This window comes from Palaemon carinicauda, chromosome 14 (genome assembly GCF_036898095.1).
Source record: "Palaemon carinicauda isolate YSFRI2023 chromosome 14, ASM3689809v2, whole genome shotgun sequence".
NCBI lineage: Eukaryota > Metazoa > Arthropoda > Malacostraca > Decapoda > Palaemonidae > Palaemon > Palaemon carinicauda.
Window position 1 is genome coordinate 30,800,067 of NC_090738.1, and position 7,500 is coordinate 30,807,566.

At 37.0% G+C, this 7,500-nt stretch overlaps 1 long non-coding RNA gene across 2 annotated transcripts in view; it reads left to right on the plus strand.

Annotated features, from left to right (window-relative positions):
- Nucleotides 1-7,500, plus strand: part of LOC137653150 (uncharacterized) — a 307,109-nt gene that overhangs the window by 2,231 nt on the left and 297,378 nt on the right. Inside the window, exon 3 of one of the 2 annotated variants that reach the window (XR_011046408.1) lies at nt 3,177-3,280. This is a non-coding gene — a long non-coding RNA (uncharacterized lncRNA). Of the gene's footprint in view, nt 1-3,176; nt 4,252-7,500 lie in introns of those variants that run through there. The other variant, XR_011046407.1, reaches the window with a different exon arrangement.

Below are 7,500 nucleotides of genomic sequence, written 5' to 3' on the forward strand. Positions count from 1 at the left end.
ACCTCTCTTTATAGCTCCCACCCCTCTAACATTGGAAGTTCTTTGACCTCTCTCTTTAGCTCCCACACTTCTAGCATTAGAAGTTCTTTGACATATATTTCTAGGTTCCATACTTTTAGCATTAGAGGGTCTTCGATCTATATTTTGAGGTGCCTTACTTCTAGCATTAGAGGCTCTCTATTTTTAGGTGTCTTACCTCTGGCATTAGAGGCTCCTCTTCTCTGTTCTCTCCTGTCTTCTAGTTTTCAAGATCTTCTTTCATTAGATTATCTGTTACTTTCAAGATTTCATTGTCTTTTCCTTAGTTCGTCAGTGTCCTTCTAGATTTCAAAAGAGATTTCAGTGCTGCGAGTCCTCACTTCGTCAGATTCCTCAGGGAAATCGAAGGCATTTATTCTTTACCTATCTGGGCAATGAGTAGAGATGAATACTATCGATTTCTCCGCATACACTATCATGCCAAAGTAAATGACGAGCAACATGATATATTTACCAATGTCGTCTGGATATGTCCTTACTTCAATGGCGAATTTTGGGACAATCCTGTTGAAGAACGACTCGTCACTCACCGTTCAGTTGAACCATTCTGCCTCCATCCTCATTCCCCGCAATCCGATTTTGCACGATACAAAGCCTCGTACTTTTTCCAAGAGTCTCCTTTAATAAGACATCGTCGCAAAATCCCAAGCAAAGGATCCTTCAAGGCGTATAAATTATGATCTTCAAAGCTCAGCTGCCAACGGAAGATCCCGTGTCTCTCTATAAGTCGGGCGATATAAACGAACGATCGGCAACTTCTGCAGCAACCAAAACCATCTGTAGTTGATGGTGTTCCGAAGACGTAACACAATTCTTACCGGCAGCTTCCTATTCCGCCAGAACGCGATCTCTGTGAGTTAAGTGAAATCCTTCTCCCAGTCATCAACTCATTTCCTCTTACTCCTATTGACGCGCAATTCCTTGGTTAGATTTCGCCAGCTACATACAGATCATGTGAGGTGTTGCAGGCTACGTTTGAAAAAATGAAGATCAGGTCTTCAGAAGTCATTTGAAGCTCGGGGAGGAGTCGTTCAGGACTGTTCCTGGAAATTTCAGTTCTGGAGTCATTCAGAAATCCATGTTAAGTATACAGCTATGTCCTTTGAAGACTTTTGGAAATTCGGAAAAGTTTCCTTCCGAAACCGTTCTGAGATTCCGTTCTGGAGGCATTCCGAATTCCATGCTAAGTCTATGGCTATTTCTTCTGAAGCCATTTGGAAATCCGGTAAAGTTTTCTTCCTATACCGTTCTGAGATTCCGTTCTGGAGGCATTCAGAATGCCATGCTAAGTCTATGGCTATTCCTTCTGAAGCCATTTGGAAATCCGAGAAGATTTTCTTCCGAATTCGTTTAGGACTCGCGAAAGATTCCATTCTTGTTTTATAACAACAGCAACAACAACAATAATAATAATAATAATGATAATAATAAACTACGTGATTTGATTTATGGATTTGAGTTGAAAAGGTTTGAAGACGCTAAACGCTCAACTTTGCAGTTTGAAAGAAACTTACCCAGACGAAGGGCGATGGGTAATTGAGGTTTAAAGCAAACCGAATTGAAATAGTTGGTTTCAGCTAAATTATTTCATGTTTGCGATTTAGAACAATCTATTTCTGGTACGAATCGATATATATATATATATATATATATATATATATATATATATATATATATATATATATATATATGTGTGTATATACATGCATGTATATAAGCTTTTCAGTATATAAATATTCTGTGTATATATGTATATTTATACGATGTATATATATACATATATACACACATATATACATACATATACATATATATATAATATATACATATATAATATATATATATATATATATATATATATATATATATATATATATTATATATGTATATAAATATATATATATATATATATATATATATATATATATATATATATATATATACTATATTTATATGAATACAGTATATTTGCATGTACTGTACACACACACACACACACACACACACATATATATATATATATATATATATATATATATATATATATATATATATATATACATATATATATATATATATATACATACATACATACATATATATACTGTTTGTACATACATACATCCCTAAATACAGCAGCCTTCGTATTCTCCCAACTGTTTATACATGCAAAAGCAAATGTAAAATGCATATCACCAAGTTATTGCTTAACCTTGATATTTCATCGAGATGCCAGGTGTGGACAAGATATCTGTCCGCAAGCCACTGTACATTTTGTTCTTCAAAACGGAATAACATCTTGAAATCACGACCAAGTGTGGGTAAACGGGGCATGTATTGTTTAACATGCCTCACATCCGCAAAATCTGCCATCGTGCTGAGAATCTGACCGAACCTTTCTCTTCGAACTGCAGTATGCTACTGACCAGACTCAGCTTTTTCGAAGCATATGCTCTTTATATGAAATAAAGGGTCTTCTTTATGTATAACCATTTACTTTTATGTGATTATAAGGATATGATTTTGCTCTGAAAGTAGAAGCTTTTGCTTGGAATGTTTATGAATACAAGTAGAAGGATTTCCTTCATATTTTGCAAGTATAAGCATATCCTTTTCTTTATGAATACCGCCCATTGTTTACCTTACGTTAGAGAGGTGTGCACTTTAAATTTCTACATATAAATACTTAAAAAATCTTTGCCAACTGGTATATTAGATTTTGAAGGTCCGTGTGAATGTCTTCTGCATTGCTTGCTTATGGCTTTCGATAGTCCTATAGGCTCTCATGATTTCGATTGATTGATTGATTTGGAGTTTTCTGGCATTCTTCATGATTTCTAAGTTTTGATCGTGAGAAAATTTTGGATTCAAAATAGTTTCAGACTTTGAAATTAGACTAAATATAAAGTTGGCAAAAGACTAAATATAAAGTTCAACTTGGTAATTTCTGTTTTCTAGTTAAATGAAATTTTATTCCTAAATAAACATTTTATGATTGCAGCTTTTATCTTAGTATAAAAATCAGTGTCTTAAAAAACAACAGTCCACAAGGCAAAATGTTCTTTTAAATTTTCAAATTAGATTTTATTGAAATGCTTAAACATTATTGGTCCTAAAAATTTTCCTTCTATTGGCAGGTCATGCTAGCATGGATATGAAGAAAAACTATATATATTCACCATTGAATCTAAGGATACTCTCGCTAGGATTCTGTCGCCAAGATTCTATCGCCAAACTCAAGGTATTAAACGGAAAATTAGTGGGATTTGACAATTACTTTAATTCTCTTTCATTAAGACTTGTATTTATTGAAACTTCTTTAACTGAAATGTTATCTTGATAAAAGTTACTAAAACAGTGTTAAAAAGTTTTCAAGGTGGTTATCTATAATATTGTATTCCAGTGGGATTTTGCAATCAAACTTAGAATATATTTTATTGTTGTAGAAGACTTGTAATTATACAATCTTATATCAATTAATCCTTAAGTAAAATAACTACAAAATTAGAGCAATTTCCCATCGTACAATTATGATAACTGTCAGTTAATTTTCAAAGTTGTGAATTTTGTTTTGAAAATTAATGTGCACTTTTCTATGAAGGATATTCCCTTTACCATGTATGTTATTGTGCTATTTTTTCTATCAAGGTTGTTCCCATTGCTATCAATGTTATTATCTATTCAATAAATTTTATGCCCTATTCTGTCGCAGGGTTATTGTACCTCATTTTCTTGCAAGGTTATTGTACACTTTTTCTTGCAAGGTTATTGTACTTTTCTTGTAAGGTTATTGTACTTTTCTTGTAAGGTTATTGTACTTTTTCTTGCAAGGTTATTGTACAATTTTTCTAGCTAGGTTATTGTACTTTTATATTTCTTGCAAGGTTACTGTACCTCTTTTTCTTGCAAGGTTATTTTAAATTTTTTAAGGTTATTGTACTCTATTTCTTACAAGGTTATTGTATAACACTTTTCCTTGCAAGGTTATTGTATAACACTTTTCCTTGCAAGGTTATTTTGCATTTTCTCTTGCAAGGTTATTGTACATTTTATCTTGCCGGGTAATTGTACTTTTAAATTTCTTGCAAGGTTAGTGTGCCTATTTTGTGCCAAGGTTAGTGTGCAATTTTTAGTGGAAAAATAATTAAACCTTCTTTGCGGCAAGGTTTGTGTCCATTTCTATCAAGGTTATTTTGACTTGTTCTGTCAAAGTTCTGTGGCTTATTCAATAAATTTTTTACCCTTCTTTGTCGTATGGTTATTGCATTCTTCTTTTTTTTTTTTTTTTTTGCATTGTTATTGTACCCTTTTTCCTTGCAATGTTAGCGCTCGTTATTGTGGCAAGGTTAGTGCAGTTTTTTGTAGCATGGTATTACTTGGGTCAGGGTAGTTTTCCTGATCCTATCACTCAGGATAACAGTACGCACTACAGGAGATGTAAGATCTGCTTTTAGTACAAATTCTTAGGTATTAAGAGTATCACAGCGTATTTATTATTAGTTATAAATGGACACTCTTCTCTCTTTTTGAGTGTAGCCCTCATGTTTTTTGCCTGCTCGACTTGGGTCTTTGTTAGTTCTGGTCTGATGTAAACCATGCTGAAAATGTCGTGGACATTGGCCATTAGCTTTATGCTGGAGAGAATCAATTTGTAGTTTGTCTGTACCCAAAGCTCTACCTTTTGGAGTCCGGGTCTGTTTTCCTGTAGTTTGCCAATTCATTTGTTTTTTTTTTACCTTGGGTGATAGCTTAAGCTCAGATTTAATTGATTCTGTAAAGATTTTGGCCTTGTCTTCCTGAGATGTCTCTTTTGGGAGGTTAGAAATGATTAGGTTAAGTTTCCTTTGCTTAATTTGTTCCAGTTGATCATGTATCCAGCAGATTTGGTCTCGCATGGGAGGCAGTTGCTGTCTGGTTAGTGTGGTAGTTCTTCTCCATAGCCACTTGTTGGGATTCTTAGGGCTGTCGTTCTTGTCTCGAGTAAATTTGATAATTCTGATAGCTTTGAATTTGTCCTCACCAAATCATATCCTAGTTTCTCAATTTATTTTTTGTTTTCATTACCTGCAAGAGTAAAGCTGTCAATAACTTAACTTCAGTGCTAGATGATCCCTTTACAGTACAAGGACTGGTAACCTTAGCTGCTTAAACCCATGCTTACATTATGAATTGATACAAAATAACATTAGGGCAATTACACTTCCCTAGGGTACCAATTTAATGGTTAATGTGATTATGTGTTTCTAATTTTTACAAGCAGTTTTTGTCCACCAAGTAATCATTTAGATGCTCAAACTTTAGCTGCAATTCTGGGGAATCTTAAGTGTGCTTCTCTCTTGTGGAAAGGTTAGCATGTCTTTTTTTTGTAGTATGGTTAGTGTGCCACTTTTTCTGTGGGGAGGTCAATGTGCCACTTTTTCGGTGACAATGTTAGTGTGCCCTTTGTTCCTATGTGACATACAAACCATCATCCTTTACTAGTGGAGGTAGTAGGAACGAAGCACTTCCCACCTCGTCAGTTGAAAAGATTCCCTCTTTTTTGGCCACAGATGACTATGGATGTACTGTCAGCTCCTAAAATACAGTGTACCAGTTTAAGGCTTCGTACTTCGGACTGTGTATGGCTCTCCACCTGTTCTCTCGGGTGTTCACCTTGGTAGCTGCTTGGGCCCACTTGTGAGGGACAGGTCTTTTGATTTATCTCAATGATTGGCTGATGTGGCCTCTTCTGAGAGGCAGTTGCTACAGGATTGAAATAGAGTTCTCGCATTTTGCCACAATCTCAGGATTGTTGTAAACTGGGAGAAGTCAAATCTCATGCCTAAGTAGAGGCTGAAGTACTAGGGCAAGCTGTGTTTCAGACAATCACATCAGCAGGGGTCAGGGAGGTTGCGCAACCTCTCCTATTCAAAACAGAAGTACCAGCTTGGTGTTGATAGTATCTTCTCGGACTCCTTTCCTTGCTGGAGGAGCTTGTTCCTTACAGGTGCCTCTACCAGTTCTCCTAATGATATCTGAAAGATTACTGGTCAGCCAACAGGGATCCACTGAAGATCCTTCTGTCCCAATGGATGGGACAATGCCATTCTTTCTTGGGGGCTGAACTAGGAAAATCCCCCTAAGGGAATCCAAATAGACTCTGCCCCTTCAAAGATGCAATGGTTCTCAGATGTATCGAAGGAAAGGTATGGCTCACACTTAATCGACCTTGTTGTCCTGGTGTTTGGTCATGAGAAGAAATGCATCATCATATCAATGTCTTCGAAATGCAAACAGCCTTTCTAGCTCTGTAAGCATTTCAAGAACGTTTGGGAAGCTACTCGGTGGTGTTGGTGAGCAACAACACTACCGTAGTGGCCTAAGTCAATAAGCAAGGTGGTATGGTCTTGCGCCCTCCCTGCAAGCTGATGAAGCGAATGCATGTCTGAGCGATGTTCTATGCCATAAAGTTGTCAGCTAGGTACGTTCTTGGTAAGAGGAATGTACAAGCAGACACACTCGGTTGCCCAGTGCAGGTTTTATGGTCGCTGTTGGTTCATATATCCTTGCGTTACAGAGAGGCTTCTGGCCCATTGGTGTTCACTGGTTATTGGCGTGTTTGCTACACGGAAACACAGGAAGCTCCCCATGTTTGCTCCCCCATTTCAGACACATGGACTTTGTTTGAAGAGATCTATGAACACCCAAATGATCACCTCGATGTGTATGCCTTTCCCCCATTTAGTCTGATCTAGCCACTAATCAACAGGGTGTTGATTACACTAGGACTCGTGATGACCTTGGTGGCTTTCAGATGGCTTCATGTGGAATTGTATTCTGATCTAATACTACCTAAATGATTCCCATTCCTTTTTCAGTCGCACCTTCAGAGGTACCACTAGTCCTTTGATGACGTCATTAGGTCTTTATGGGTTGATGCTATCCAGCACCTCTGAGCTGCAGGCATTTTGCAAGCCACTAAACAAGATGTGTCTGGATAACTGCAATGGTCATCTGCAGCTGTCTACCAGGGGAAATAGGCCATCTTCTGTGCTTGGTGTAATTTAAGGGATACTTCTCTGGTAGATTTCTCAAGTCTTCCTTCGCTGAGAGAAGTGCCTCTCAATTGAGGTTGTCAAAGGCTACCACTCAGCCTTGGGCATGATCTACCAACTTAAGGGTATAGATATATTTTCTTCGTGGAAGTTGATTTTGTTTATGAGGAGCTTCGAGCACTCTTGCTCATCTCAGGACCTTCATATTGTAGTGGGACATGGCCCTCGTCTGCAAAGCTATTACACATTCCCCGTAGGACTCTTTGAGGAGGTTGTCGCACAGAAATCGAACTCTAAAGCCTGCTTTCTTGTTAACTATAGCATCGGTGAAGAGAGTTAGACTGCCTTCTTGTTAACTATAGCATCGGTTAATTAGTTATGCTCCCTTTTTTGGTCACCCAAGATGAGATGTGGAAAGAAGTCTTCT